General features: G+C 34.9%; 1 protein-coding gene and 1 pseudogene across 3 annotated transcripts in view; one reads left to right on the top strand and one right to left on the bottom strand.

Annotated features, from left to right (window-relative positions):
* The window catches only part of LOC131519428 (olfactory receptor 6C1-like), a 170,107-nt gene that overhangs the window by 121,735 nt on the left and 31,457 nt on the right, over nucleotides 1-16,915 (bottom strand). The window lies entirely within an intron of this gene.
* Nucleotides 15,764-16,699, top strand: LOC131519441 (olfactory receptor 6C76-like; annotated as a pseudogene).

The raw sequence follows: 16,915 nt of genomic DNA on the forward strand, positions 1-16,915 counted from the left end.
GTGACATATTTTATGATATTCACATTGACTTTGCATACTAAAAGCATATATAATTATAATTATGTGAGGAAAACAACACATTCATTTAATAAGATTCATTTCTGAGATTCTGTTGAAGCCTATGAAGGGTATCTATTTAAAACTTGATTCCTACAAAATGAAGTTTCAAAGGTTTCTTGTTAAGACAACTCGACTGAGTTGATAAAAAAAATAGTTTTAACATCATACTATATATTTCAATGACTTACAAATAAATCAACTTTTTTTGTCCACTTTGTGCAGTTAATATGACCAAAATACTTTTTTTTCCAAACCTTATTGTTGTTAGTAGCAATTTCATCCCCAATTGTCTTCTTTTGATTTGAGTCCCAGAACAGAGGCAATTTGTTGTATATTCATCATATTTTTTTATATTGCTTTAACCTACTTTTATCTTACATTCTCATCCAAAATACATTAATCCCAGCACCTCACACTCAAGACACATGAGCTCGAAGATTTTTATGATAACAAGAAATTCATCTAATTTCATTTCTTCTCATTATTTTCTTTAAAGAGCCATATCTCCAATTTATTCTATATTAAATTTGGAGCACATTTTTTTGCATTACATAGAAAATAAATACATCTCTTTAAAAAATTTAGAATGGAGTGGTAAAAAGGGAATGTTTCAGTCTCAGTGTTTACTTTGAAATGTGTCTGGCCTCCATGAGAAGCACTATTGCTTCTTTTGTAGTTTTTAAGATTGCAAGAACTATAATCATTTTTGTGTACTCTGCCATTGATCTCAAGAGGATTAGCTGATGAAACAATTTTTAAAAGATGGAAACATTCCCTGGGAGACCATTGTACAAATACATTAAAAATACATGACTTATTTATTAAGTGGAGAAAATTCTATAATCCATAAACTTAAGTTTATAAGACAAGACAAAATCTTCTTTTTGAGACAGCTATATGTTGTAAGCCATAAGGAGTTTTTGGAACTTACAGCTTACATATCCATGACAAATATACATTCTACACAAGAAAAGTGAAGCTCCCCAATCCATATTTGTGAAAAGACTTTAAGGGGATTACTGAAAATTTGAATCCTGATTCAATAAGGGGCTTATACCTACCTAAATTAAACCTTTCAAGGCTATCTTCTTGAGTGACAGATTGAATTTAGAGACTTAATTAGTTTTAGGATTTGAAAGCAAGACATGTCATCACTGACAAAGGAAATACTAAGTGTGTGATATTACCCTGGAAGGATCAAAATCATAGAGCTCTAGACTGAGGGGAAATGAGTGTCTCAAGACAGACAATAAGAGTCTAATCTTTGGACCAGGTATCTAAGTGTCTTCACCCAATCTGCAGGAAATTTGGTTGATTCTACATAAAATTTTATTTCAATTCATTTTACCTTTATTTCTACTGCTAAGTACCTAAACTAATCCTGTTATAACAGATAAACTTTAAAATCATTGCGATATTACATAGTAGATTTTTACAGGTATTTCAATTAAGTAAAAATGTATGTACAGAATACGCAATTATTATACTATATAGCTTGGTCACTTTTCACAGATTTAACATACTCACATAAGCAGTACTCAGATAAAGAAGTAGAATGTTACCAGTACTGCAGAATCCTCCCTTTTATTCTTTTCTTGTCATTATCCCTCTCAAGGTTTAGCCACTGTTCTTACTTTCAATGAATTGGGTCATTTTTTTTTTTTTTTGCCAGATTTAACACAATGAAAAGTTATTTCCTGGAAATTTAAAGTCAACTTTGCAGCACAGATGGCAGAGATTATGTTTGTAGGGTGGGATGTGCCTACTCTATTCTATGCCACCATTCAGAAATTAACTTTTAAAGCTCTGGCCTCTTCAACATGTATCTACAATAGACAGAAGAAGAGAGTCTGGTAAATCATCACAGGGGAGGTTTTTATTGCTAGGCTTGGAGGTAATTCTCATAATTTCCATTTATTTTCCATTGATAATAACCCAGTTATATAGACATACCAAAATGCAAAATGTCCAGATGTCTAGTCTTGATGTGTGTCCAGTAGGAAACGTTTTGTGATTAAACATAGTGTCTGCTACAACTGCTAAGATCTGAATCCACTCTACCATTCCCTTCCACTTGGTCTAAATAGTAGCCTCTAATAAGCTTCTAAATGATCTTTGCTTCCTTTCCTTATCCAATCTATTTTCTGTAGAGAAGATAAAAATATGTTTTCTCAAGTTATGCTACTTCTTTGCTAAAATTATGTCCCAAAGCCACATTAAATTGTAGATGAGTGGCCAATAAGAATCCTTGGCATAGCTCTTCACTACCCTTCTTCATGCTCTTCCATGCTTTCCTTATCTGCTGTTATCAGTGTAATACCGACTCTCTTTCCATTCCTTAAGCTCTTTTTCACCTCTCTCCCTACATCTGCTCTCACTTTGCCTCCAAATTCCAGGTCTCTAATTAAATGTCATCTCCATAAAACAGTCATTTTCAGAGGAAACCATTTGTGAGGAGACCCTCCCCTTCTTTATAGTCATTATCTCAACATTTTTTTCTTTACAACTCTATCAATATTTTATGTATTTTTCTCCTCTCTTTCTCTGTCTCTGTCTCTGTCTCTCTCTCTCTCTCATCTCTGTTCTCTTAGATAATTAAGCCATTTAGGGGCAGAGAGTTGTCTGTTATATTATTCATCCCTATATATTTAGGATCTGGTATAGCCCTCAAACTAGAAACTTAAAAAGTATGTGATGAAGAATTAAAAAGTTGAGTTATTTGGATATGAGAGCAATTGATGGTTATTCTGAAATTTTGAACATGATGAAATAAGAAATTAGACAATGTCACTAAGTAAGATGTGGCATAACAGGAAGCCTGGAATGAGCATGGAATAAATTTGGAGGAGAGAGGGAATAATGATGAGTTAATTTTTAAAATATTAAATTCAGGGTGTCATCTATATAAAAATCTTCTGATATAGGTCTTTCCAATTTTCAAATAAAATAATCTACACTGAAAACTAATAATTAAAACTTATGCAACTCTGGAAGCATTTGAAAATAACTTCATGATAAAGTATTTTAAAATGAGAAAAATACCAGTTGAAAAGAAATGAGCCATCAAGCTATGAAACGATATGGGGGAATCTTACATGCATATTACTAAGTGAAAGAAGCCAATCTGGAAAAGTACATACTCTATTATTCCAACTATATGACATTACAGAATAAGAAAATTATGGAAATAGTAAAAAGACCAGTGGTTGCCAGGGGTTAGGGAAAGGGGTGAAGGATGAATAGATGTAGACAGAGGATTTTTAGGGCAATGAAAGCATGTGATACCATAACTATGGATAACCAATCACAAATTTAAAAAAAAATGTTAATATTTGTTTATTTTTGACAGAGAGAGAGAGAGAGAGAGAGAGAGAGAGAATGAGAATGAGTGGAGGAGGGGCAGAGAGAGAGGGAGACCCAGAATCCGAAGCAGGCTTCAGGCTCTGAGCTGTCAGCATAGAGCCCCACACGGGGCTGAACTCACGGACTGCGAGATCATGACCTGAGCCGAAGTCAGACGCTCAACCGACTAAGCCACCCAGGCGCCCCCAGAACTTAATTAAGCTATTCAAATCATAAAGTCCAGAAAAGAAAATTTGCATTAACTATATGATATGATTCTCTAATACTCTTTTTTACTAAAAATTTTTATTGTAGTTTTTATATTGCTATAGTTTTTTTTTTTTTTAATTTTTTTTTTTTCAACGTTTTTTATTTATTTTTTTGGGACAGAGAGAGACATAGCATGAACGGGGGAGGGGCAGAGAGAGAGGGAGACACAGAACCGGAAACAGGGTCCAGGCTCCGAGCCATCAGCCCAGAACCTGACGCGGGGCTCGAACTCACGGACGGCGAGATCGTGACCTGGCTGAAGTCGGACGCTTAACCGACTGCGCCACCCAGGCGCCCCGCTATAGTTTTTTTTTAATCAACCATTTTATTTTTTTTAAGTTTATTTTGAGAGAGACAGAGATGGCACAAGTGGGGAGAGGCAGAGAGGGAGGGTCTTTCCAATAGACCCAAATAGGGACCCAATAGAATCCCAAATAGGCTCTGTGCTACCAGCACAGAGCCCAACCACAGGACTCAAACTCGTGAAACTGTGAGATCATGACCTGAGCTCAAACCAAGAGCTGGATGCTTAACCAACTGAGCACCCGGGTGCCCCTAGTCAACTATTTTTAAGTGTACAGTTCAGTGGCATTTAGTCCATCCACATTGTTCAGCAACCACCACCTATATTAAGTTCCAAATACTGCTCTCCTAAAAGGAAACTGTACCCACTTAATAGTCATTTCCCATCCCTTCTTTTCTGAGCCCCTGGCATATACCAATCTATTCTAACTCTGTAGATATTTCATATATATGGAATCATACAATATGTGACCTCTTATGTCTGGTTTCTTTCACTTAGCATCATGATACTGACGTTCATCCATACTTAAGCATGAATTAATACTTCATTTTTCTAGCTGGATAATATTCCATTATGCATATGTATCACATTTTATCCATTTATCTGTAGATGGACATTTGAGTTGTTTCCACCTTTTGGCTATTGTGAATAGTGCTGCTATAAACAACAGCATACAAGAATTTGAGAGCCTGTTTTCAGTTATTTGGGTGAATATCTAGGAATGATATTGTTGAATCATATGGTAATTTTATGTTTATCTTTTTTAATGAGACTCCCAAACTTTCCTCAGTGCCTACACTGTTTTACATTCCCACTAACAATGTATTGGATTTCCAATTTCTCCATATCAATTTCTTTTCTTTTTTTAATTATGGCCATGCTGAGATCTTCCCAGCGTGGCCATAATTGAAGTGCAATTCACTGTGGTTTTAATTTGCATTTTTATAATGATGTGTAACACTGTTGCATGTCCTTGTTGGCCATTTGGAGAAATGTCTGTTCGAATCCTTTGCACATATTAAAATTGGGTTATTTGTGATTGTTTTTGTTGCAGCTGATTTGCAATAGTTCTTTATGTATTCTGAATACTAGAACCTTATCAGATATGTGATATGAAAATACTTTTTCCAGGGGCGCCTGGGTGGCTCACTTGCTTGGGCATCTGACTTTGGCTCGGGTCATGATCTCGTGGTTTGTGGGTTCGAGCACCACGTCAGGCTCTGTGCTGACAGCTCGGAGCCTGGAGCCTGCTTCAGATTCTGTCTCCCTCTCTCTCTGCCCTTCCCCTGCTCATGCTCTGTCTCGCTATGTCTCAAAAATAAAACATTTAAAAAATTTTTTTAAAAGAAAATACTTTTTTCAGGTTTTCGCTTTTTGAGAAACAGAGGGGGGAGGGGGCACAAGTGAGCAAGGGGCAGAGACAAAGAATCCCATGAAGGGCAGAGAAAGAAAGAGAGAGGGAGAGAGAGAGAAGCGGGGCTCATCCGAAGTGGGTCTTGTGTTCACCCAATGTGGGTCTTGTGCTTACCTGATGTGGGACTCAAACTCATGAACCCCGAGATCATGTCAGATGCTTAACCACTGAGCCACCCAGTTGCCCTTCCAGGTTTACTTTACACTTTCATGACAATACCCTCTGATGCATAAAATTTAGATGAAGTCCAATTTAATGTTTTCTTTTGTTGCTTATGTTTTTGGTGTCATACATAAGAATCAACTGCTAAATCCAAATCAAAGTTATGAAAATAGACCTCTATATTTTCTGCTATGAAATTTATAGTTTGCTCTTACTTCTATGTAATTGATATACTTAGAGTTAATTTGTGAATAGTGGTGGCCTAGGGCTCTAACTATTCTTAGCATGTGGCTATCCAGTTGTCCCAGCACCATTTAAGAGACTATTCTTTCCTCCATTGAATAGTCTATGTACCTTATGAGAAAATTGATTGGCTATTGATGTATGAGATTATTCTGGACTTTCCATTTCTATTTGATTTTTCCATAAAGAACTTAAAGTTCTTTCCAATTCAAGTGTTTTTATTTATTTTCATCTAACCGTTCTGGCTAGAACTTCCAGCACAATAATGAATAGCAGTTGAGAATGTAGACATCCTTGTTGTGTCCTGGAGGTTTGGGGAAGGCTTTCAATCTTTCACCACTAAGTGTGACAATAGCTGTAGGGTTTTCATGAACACTTAGCAGTTTGAGGAAGTTTCTTTCTATTCCAAGTTTGCTATATTTTTATCATGAAGTTTTATCATTTGAATCTTCTCAAAGACTTTTCCTGCATCGGTTGTAATGACCATGGTTTTTTTTTTTTCTCCCTTTATTTTATCTTCTATCATTGGTGTATTATGCCAATTGATTGTTGTATGTTGGATCACTGTACATTACATCCCATTTTATCATGGTGTATTACCTTTAAATGCAGCTAAATTTGATTTGCTAATATTTTGTTGAGGATTTTTTCATCTATATTCATAAGGGATATAGATCTGTATTATTCTGTTTTGTGATGTTTTTATCTGGCTTTAGAATCAGAATAATGCTGTCCTCATGCAATCAAGTAGGAAGGGCATTATAATCTCTAATATTTGGAAGTTAAAATTATTTAATTCTTTAATTCTTCTTTAAAGTTTCAGGGGGCACCTGGGTGGCTCAGTTGGTTAAACATCCAACTTTGGCTCAGGTAATGATCTCACGGTTTGTGAGTTCAAGCCCCGTTTTGGGCTCTGTGCTGACAGCTCAGAGCCTAGAGCCTGCTTTGGATTCTGTGTCTCCCTCTCTCTCTGCCCTTCCCCCTGCCCTCTCTCTCTCAAAAATAAGTAAAACATTAAAAAAAATTAAAGTTTCAGGAACATTTATCTCGTCTTGGATATTCTTTATTTAGATTACTGATTCAATTTCCTTAATAACTACAGGTGTATTAGATATTCTGTTCAACCTTGAGTTAAGTGGTAATTTGTGGGTTTTTACAAATGTTTCAATTATGCTAATTTGTCCATGCACAATTGTTCGTATTTATTCTTATATTCCTTTATATTTATTTATATATATATATGTATTTATATATTATATATTATATATTATATATTATATATTATATATTATATATTATATATTATATATTTATATATATAATATATAATATATAAATATATTTATATAAATATAAATATTTATATAATGGAATATATTCCATTATATTCCTTAATAATGACTCTGATTCCTGATTTTAGCAATTTGAACCTTCTCTCCTCTCTTCTTGTCAATCAAGCTAAAGGTTTGTCTGCTTTTGTTGACCTTTTGAAAGAACCAACTTTCGGTTTTGTTGATTTTTCTCTATTTTTCCCTCTCTTCTACTTCATTTATCTCCACTCTATTATTTACTTGTTTCTGCTGGTTTTGGGTTTATTTTGCTCTTTTTTAATTTGAAAATTTTTAACATTTAATGAGAGAGAGAGAGAGAGCGAGAGAGAGCGAGCGCACGCATGAGTAGGGGAGGTTCAAAGAGAGAGTGAGACACAGAATCCTAAGTAGGCTCCAGGCTCCAAGCTGTCATCACAGACCCTGACATGGGGCTTGAACCCACAACCATGAGATTATGACCTGAGCTGAAGTTGGAAGCTTTACCAACTGAGCCACCTAGGTGCCCCAATTTTGCTCTTTTTTAAATTTAAATCTGGAATTTTGAAATTAGATTATTGATATGAGCTATTTTTTTTGTTGTTGTTAAAGCAGATGTTTAGAGCTATAATTTTGCCTCTGAACACTGCTTTCATTGTATTTCATAAGTTTTGGTATCTTGTGTGTTTGCTTTCATTTGTCTTCAAGTGTTCTCGAATTTCCTTTGCAACTTCTTCTTTGGCCCATTAGTTGTTTATGAATGTTTTTTAATTTCCACGTTTTTTCATACTTACCATGAATTTGGTCTGAAGCTTCTGAGAAGCCAAAATGAAGAAGTTAACAACAAACCATTTACATTATCTATGTTTACACTATCCAACTTGGTAGCCACTAAAAATTGAAATGTGGCTAGTCCAAACTGAGATGTGCTGTGAATGTAAATGTACCTCACATCTCAAAGACTTAGTACAAAAAAAGTAAAATATCTCTTTAATTTTTAAATATGTATTAGATGTTGAAATGATAATCATTTGGGTATACTTGGTTAAAATATCTTATTGAAATCAATTTCACCTGTTCTCTTTACTTTTTAAAAATAAGGTTACTTTCACAATCTCACGGTCCGTGAGTTCGAGCCCCGCGTCAGGCTCTGGGCTGATGGCTCAGAGCCTGGAGCCTGTTTCCGATTCTGTGTCTCCCTCTCTCTCTGTCCCTCCCCCGTTCATGCTCTGTCTCTGTCCCAAAAAATAAAATAAACGTTGAAAAAAAAAATTTAAAAATAAGGTTACTAGAAAATTTTAAATTACAAATGTTGCTTACATTTGTGTTTTGCATTATATTTTTTTGGACAGTGCTGACTTATAATATCCTCTGCTTTTTAAAATTCAAATTACACATGTACGTTAGATCTTTTGATATTGTCCCATAGGTCACAGAGGCTGTGTTCGTTAAATATATATATTTGACTTTTTGTTTTTCAAATTGAGTGGTCTCTATTAATCTCTAAGTTAACTCTTTTTTTTGACTTTTTTATAATCATCTTTCTGCTGTTCAGCCCATCCACTGAACTTTTACTTAAGATAGAATTTTTGTTACAGTATTTTTAAAAGTCTTTTAAATATGTGAATATTTAAATTTCTTTGTGATGAACTTTTATTTTATTTCAAGCTTATTTTAAATATGCAGTCTTCAATATTTGCCCCATGTTTAAAAGGTTTGATATTTCTGATTTCTTCCTGAAATTCCAGCTTTCTGGCTGGATTCAGTTTTCTTCAGCTGACAAACTTCCTGCAACATTTCTTGTAGTGCAGATGTGTTACTGAAAAATGCTCTTAGTTTGATTTTATGTGAAAATGTCTTTATTTCCCTGTAATGTTTGAAGCATAGTTGTACTGTATAGAATTCTAAATTGACAAATAGTTTTTTGTTTGTTTGTTTGCTTGCTTGTTTGTTTCAGCACTCTAAAGGTGTCCTCTGTTTTCTGGTCTCCATAGCTTGTGAAAAGAAGTCAGAAATTGTTTAAGCCTTTGTTCTCTAATATTCATAGTATGTAATTCGTCCTTTATCTCTAGCCAGATTTGAGATTTTCTCATTGTCTTCGGTGTTTAGTAGTTTGATTATGATTTGTTTAGGCATTTAGTCATGCTTGGAGTTAGCTTGGTTTCTTGATTCTGTAAATTTATGTCATTCTTCAAATGTATGAACTTTGGGACCATTGACTCTTCAAAGACATCACATGTCCAGGTTGCCACTATGAAAGGCATTTTGTAAATTTTTATAACCCCACTTGCCAATCTTGTCAGATAAAGTTTCTCCTTAAAACTGTCTGTTGATTAAAGCAAGAAAGAAGGAAATAATAAATAATGGAAAAGGAAAGTAGGAAAGTATATGATGGAAATAAAGAAGAAGAAAACAGGGAGTGAAGGAGGAAGGTGTTCAGAGATAATCTAATTTGGATCTCAGAATATCGCCTATTATTAAAGACAGAAACATACTCATGGTATTGGATTTGTAATTAATTTTAATAAGTGGTTGGTGCTATACAGAATGTCAGTTTTGTAGAAAATGCAATTGAATGTACTTATCCCTTTACTTCTTCAACACTCTTATTTTCTTGATGTAGATCAGAATTTCTGACCTATATCATTTGAATTCCTCCTAAAGAACTTTAACATTTCTTGCAGGACAAGTCTGTTGGCAATGAATTCTCTGTTTTTATTTTTGCTTAGTCTGTAGGCTCTGCTATCACAAAATACTGTAACTGGGTGCCTTGAACAACAAACATTTATTTCTCAGCTTTAGAGGTAGAAAGTCTAAGATCTGGGTGCCAACAGATCTGGTGTCTGGTAAGAGCCTGCTGCATAGATTTCATACACTTTTAACTAGGTCCTCACATGGTAGAAGGGAGCAAGGGAGCTCTCAGGACATATGCCCTGGACACAGAAGAGTGCTTGATACATTTCAAGCACACAATAAATAGGTATTCACAAATTAATGAAGGTAAAGGGGGCGCATGGTACTTTAAGATACTGCATTTTGTACAGAATCTTCTGAGAACACAGTTGAAGGATATAAAAAGGAGTCTGTGTATTTTGGCATCTCTTATATAGGAAGCAAGCCAAAGATCCTCAGGGAAACATTGCTTTTTGAGCTGAATTCCTTGGAGACATATGCACACAGTTTACAGAATTCCCTGGAAATAAACCATAATCACTTGATAGGATAAATAGTTGCTTAATTTTAGCACTGTGATGTATTGACTTAAAAACACATTGAATATGAAGAATAAAAGAGATGCCTGGATAGTTTAAATTGCTGATCTAGTAACACCTGTGTGGCTCAGTCGGTTAAGTGTCCAGTTTCAGCTCAGGTCATGATCTCAGGGTTTGTGGGTCTGAGCCTTGCATCAGGCTCTGTGGTGACAGCTCAGAGCCTGAAGCCTGCTTCAGATTCTGTTTCTGTCTGTCTCTCTCTCTGCCCCTCTCCTGCTTGCGCACTCTCTCTCAAATATAAATAAACATTAAAATTTTTTTAGAAATTGTTGATCTAAGCTAGAAATAGCTAATCACAAAATGTCCACAAGTGTTAAAACTTATTATAAAAATTACACATTTCAGTGTGATGCTTGGAAAGAAAAAAAAATATAAATCTAAGTGCTTCATCCTGCAATAGAAATATAAAAATGAGACCATCACAAACAAAATACTTTGCCTGAACAATTCTGTTTATATACCTTTAAGGGTAATAGTTTGTAAATTTTAGTGTTTTGCAGACTGATTTATAGTCCACATTTTGAAAATAAATCTCTCTAAAACTCTGAGTACTTTATTTATATTAATATATTTAAGTTATTCTGATTTTATTTTAATTACAGAGCATCTGAAATTATCCCTTCATGTATCCCTTCAAATCTGTATTTTTGTATCCTTTGGGTTAATACCTAGTAGTGCAATTATTGTGTCATAGGGTAGTTCTATTTTAAACTTTTTGAGGAACCTCCATACTGTTTTCCAGAGTGGTTGCACCAGTTTGCAATCCTACCAATAGAGTAAGAGAGATCCCCCTTCTCCACATCCTTGCCAACACCTGTTGCTTCTTGTGTTCTTAAATTTAGCAATTCTGGCAATTGTGAGATGGTATCTCAATGTGGTTTTGATTTGTATTTCCCTGATGATGAGTGATATTGAACATTATTTCATGTGTCTGTTGCCCATCTGGATGACTTCTTTGGGAAAATGTCTTTTCAGGTCTTCCCCTTATTTCCTAAATGGATTATTTGGTTTTAGGGTATTGAGTTTGATGAATTCTTTATAGATATACCCTTTATCTGATATGTCATTTGCAAATATCTTCTCTCATTCCTTTCATCCATTTTGTTTTTTTTTTTTTTTAATTTTTTTTTTCAACGGTTTTTATTTATTTTTGGGACAGAGAGAGACAGAGCATGAACGGGGAAGGGGCAGAGAGAGAGGGAGACACACAGAATTGGAAACAGGCTCCAAGCTCCGAGCCATCAGCCCAGAGCCTGACGCGGGGCTCGAACTCACAGACCGCGAGATCGTGACCTGGCTGAAGTCGGACGCTTAACCGACTGCGCCACCCAGGCGCCCCTCCTTTCATCCATTTTGAATTTACTTTTGTGTATGGTATAAGAAAGTGGTCCATGTTCATTCTTCTGCATGTTGCTGTCCAGTTTTCCCAACACCATTTGTTGAAGAGACTTTTTTCAATTGGATATTATTTCCTGTTTCATCAAAGGTTAGTTGAATATATAGTTGTGGGTCCATTTCTGGGGTTTTCTATTGTGTTCTACTGATATCGGTGTCTCTTTTTATTCCAGTACCAGACAGTTTTGATGACTAGTTTTGTAATATAGCTTGAAGTCCAGAATCATGATGCCTCCAGCTTTTCTTTTCTTTTTCTGCATTGCTTTGTCTATTTGGGGTCCTTTGTGATTCCATACAAATTTTAGGATTGTTTGTTCTAACTCCATGAAGAACACTAGTGGTATTTTGATAAGGATTGCATTAAATGTGTAAATTTCTTTGGGGTAGTATAGATATTTTAACAATGTTTGTTCTTCCAGTCCATGAGCATGGAATGCTTTTCTATGTCTTTGTGTCCTCTTCAATTTCCTTCATATGTATTCTATAGTTTTCAGAGTACAGATCTTTTACCTCTTGGGTTAGGTTTATTCCTAGGTACCTTATGGTTTCTGATGTAAATGGGATTGATTCCTTGATTTCTATTTCTGCTTCTTCATTATTGGTGTATAGTAATGCAACAGGTTTCTGTACATTGATTTTATATCCTGCAACTTTGCTGAATTTGTGTATTAGTTCTAGCAATTTTTTGGTGGAGACTTTTTGGTTTTCAACATAAGTGTCACATCATCTGCAAATAGTGAAAGTTTGACTTCTTCCTTAACTATCTGGATACGTTTTATTCCTTTTTTTTTTTCTGATTGCCCAGGCTAAGTCATCCAGTACTGTGTCAAATAGTAATGATGAGAGCCACTATTACTGTCTTGTTCCTGACCTTAGAGGAAAAGTTCTCAATTTTTTCCCACTGAAGATGATTTCAACTGTGGGTCTTTTGTAAATGGCCTTTATGAGGTACATTCTCTCTACCCCTCTATCCCTACTTTGTTGAGGGTTTTTATCAAGAAGTGATGTTGTATTTTGTCAAATGCTTTTCCTGCATCTACTGAGGATCAGATAGTCCTTATACTTTCTTATATTAATATGGTGTATCACATTGATTGATTTGCAAATATTGAACACATAGCCCAGGAATAAATCCCACTTGATTGTGGTGAATAATTCTTTTTAATGTACTGTTGGATTCAATTTGCTAGTATCTTGTTGAGAAATTTTGTATCCATGTTCATCAGGGATGTTGGCCTGTAATTCTTTTAGTGGGGTGTTTGTCAGGTTTTGGAATCAAGGTAATGTTACCTCGTAGAAGGAGTTTGGAGGGTTTTTTTTTTTTCATTTTATTTTTTGGAACAATATGAGAAGAATATGCATTAAATCTTCTTTAAATGTCTGGCAGAATTCCCCTGAAAAGCCATCTGGCCCTGGACTTTTATTTGTTGGGAGATTTCTGGTTACTGATACAATCTCTTTGCTGGTTATGGGTCTGTTCAAATTTTTTATTTCTTCTTTCAAGTTTGGTAGCTTGAATGTTTCTAGGAATTTGTCCATTACTTTGAGATTGCCCAGTTAGATGTCATATAATTTTTCATAAAATTCTCTTATAATTATTTATATTTATATGGTATTGGCTGTTATCTCTCCTCTTTCATTTGTGATTTTATTTATTTGAGTCCTTTCAATTTTCTTTTTGATAAGCCTGGCTAGAAGTTTACCAATTGTATTAATTCTTTCAAAGAATCAGCTGTTCATTTGGTTGATCTGTTCTACTTTTTTTATTTTTTTTGTTTCTTTCTATATCATTTACTTTTGCTCTAATATTTATTATTTCCCTTCTTCTGTTGACTCTAGGCTTTATTTTCTGTTATTTTTCTAGCTCCTTTAGGTGTAAGGTTAGGTTGTGTATTTGAGACGTTTCTTGCTTCTTGAGTTAGGCTTGTATTGCTATATACTTCCCCTTAGGATTGCCTTTCCTGCATTCCAAATGTTTTGAACTGAAATGATACCATTTTTGAATAAAACAATTGTTCATGATTTTGAAAGGAGGGAAAATTCTCTTGCATGTTTTAATGTAAACATAAATAAAAGTAATAGGCTTGCTAAACATATTATAATACACTGTTCCAGTGTATCTCTAGGGAGTTGGGTTAGCAGGAGAAAAACTAGGTCTGATTTGATATCATTCTTACTTGTGGGGATGATGGGTCTGTTTTTGACTCAGATGACTATAGCCATTGTAATACAATTAAGTTCCTTGAGAATTGTCCCTTAGGTTTGGGAGAATGTTTGTAAGTACTAGGAAGATGTTATTATACTTTGGCACTAATAGCTAGAATGTCTAGAACCTTAACTATTCCCTGGAGAAAACTGTTATCATATTCTGATGAGTTTTTATTAATTCATGAGTTTTTATTTTTATGTACCTTTTCCACACTTCTTATCCTACCTAAAATGCCTTACTTTACTTCCTAATATGTCTCCAAGACAGCTTTGGATCCATCTTTTTTTAAAACATATTTTCTTATTAATCTCCCTTGACTGCCCTAAGCAATCACATTTACCTTTAAATTTATGGCACATTATACATTGCTATATTCATGCAGAAATTCTGTCTCCTCAATATGTTGGTAAAGCACGACAGACAGGGACATTGACTTATACTGCTTTGACGCCTCAGTGTATAACAATGCATTCTCCATGGATCTATTAAATTGTTTAATAAATGTTTTGTATTGATAATGAAGTCCTTAAAGAAGCATCAATGAAGTCATCAAACAAGAAACTTGCCCCCAAGGGATGAAATGTTTATACCTAGGAGTTTTCATGACATTTAGCTTAATGAGAACTTATATAATTTTCAACCACACAATCAACTCCACTTGAATTGGCTTAGTTCTTGAATACCATATAATTTGGAGGCAGTCAGTATTACCTGCAAGTGTCTGAACACTTGCCAAGTGACTGGTCATCCAAGTAAAGTTGCCTACAGTTTCTCCTCTGTACTCTCTTATGTAGAAGTAAATGAGAGCTTTGCCGTAACTAATTCTATACATCAGGTAAGAAGCCAAGAGCCAGATACAAGTCATTGTCTCATCTGAAGAAAAATCCTATCCTAATGGTAAGTATTTAAATTTATGGTCTTCCCTTACTGTTTTACCTCTTTTCCACTTCTTTTATCTTTTCTTCCCTTTTTCATTATCCTTTCTGAACTCTTATTCACTTCATTTTGCATTTCACTTTGTGATTCTCTTCCTGTTTTCAGAACTGTAACCAGAAGAAACACTGAATCTGTTTGATTCTGTTCAAGTCAGGTTTACTACACAATCAGATGAATTTAATGAATGGCATAGGAGGTGGTAAAATGAAGAGGTGGAATAAAGACAAAACAGACTACACTGACTTACAGAAATAAAAATCAGATAGGACCAAGACAGAATGTTGATTACCTGAGCAGATGTGGCAAAGGCCAAACCATTGAAGAGCTCTGGTTGAAACTACTGAATGACTTTCAGGATTATCTCCAACCTAAAGCTGGATTTCTGTTTTCACCCATCATAAGTATTTATATATCTATCATCTTGCTTCTCTGTTGCATTCATGGCCAGTTCCTTGAGGCAATGATATTTATATAATCATCAGGCTGAGTGTAAGTATTATGACATTTTAGTTCTTACATATTGAGAAAAGAGGAAATATTGTTTTCACCTACATGTTCATTTCTTCATCTCATTACCATAAATATACCTAAGTCAAAATATAAAGATAATTTATAAGATAGTTTTTTATTTCATCAGATTTGTAGAAAATCATTATCATTTCTCCAAAGCCAAGTAAGAGCTTTTATTAGAGTTTATCTCACATTAATCATTTCAAACAATGTCCCATTAGTATAATTAATAGCAAATACTAATATTTTGAAATTGTTATTTTAATATTTTACAATTGATATCTTTACATAATTTTTCTTGATATTTTTACCAGAACAGAAGCATAATAGGAGGTAATGATGGAAAACCGTACAACTGTGACAGTATTTACCTTAGCAGGATTGACAGAGGACCCAAAGGTGAAGATTGTGCTATTTGTCTTCCTGCTTCTCACCTACTTGCTAAGCATCTCAGGCAACTTAATTATCATTACCCTTACTTTGCTGGGTTCTCATCGCAAGACCCCTAAGTATTTCTTTCTTCAAAAATTTTCCTTCTTAGAAATTTCTTATATAACTGTGTATTTACAAATTGCTTGTAAGCATGGCAACTGGGGACAAAACCATTTCCTATAACTGTTGTGCAGCTCAGTTATTTTTTGCCTTCCTTCTTGGAGCATCCGAATTTTATCTCCTGGTTGTCATGTCCTATGATCGTTATGTTGCCATCTGTAAGCCCCTGCATTATACAACCATCACGAGCAGCAAAATCTGTATCCAGCTGATCCTAAGCTCTTGGATCACTGGTTCCCTCATAATCTTTCCAGGACTCATTTTAGTCCACAGAATCCTGGACTTCCGTGACTCCAATATCATTGATCATTTCTACTGTGACACTGCTCCCCTTCTGCAGATCTCCTGCACAGATACACATGTGTTGGAAATTATGAGTTTCGTCTTAGCTTTGGTGACTCTGCTGGTCACCTTGGCATTACTGATTCTACCGTACACATATATTGCCTGACAATTTTAAAAATCCCTTCTGCCAACCAGAGAAAAAAGGCTTTCTCCACTTGTTCTTCTCACATGATTGTCATCTCCCTCTCATATGGCGGCTGCATCTTCATGTACATTAAACCCTCGGTCAAACAGAGGATATCCTTAATGAAGGGAGTAGCAACTCTCAATACCTCAGTCGCACCACTTTTGAACCCTTTTATTTGCACTCTAAGGAACCAACAGGTGAAACAAGCATTTAAGAACTTGCTACAAAGAGTCCTGTCTTTATCCAAGTAGAATCATAACGAGGTTTATAAGGAAATTTATAAGGCAATCTGCAAAGGAAGTGTTTAGATTGGGTCCCGATGTCACTATTGCATCATCCAATATATAATCATACTTGTTCTTTCACTTATTTCTGAAGTATCATGATGTTTACATTGGCTCTTTTTTTCTCAATATATGCCTTCCTGTTCAAAATACTGACACTATTTTTCTGTTCCATTGTAAGCA

This window comes from Neofelis nebulosa, chromosome 8 (assembly GCF_028018385.1).
Source record: "Neofelis nebulosa isolate mNeoNeb1 chromosome 8, mNeoNeb1.pri, whole genome shotgun sequence".
In the NCBI taxonomy this organism is placed as follows: domain Eukaryota; kingdom Metazoa; phylum Chordata; class Mammalia; order Carnivora; family Felidae; genus Neofelis; species Neofelis nebulosa.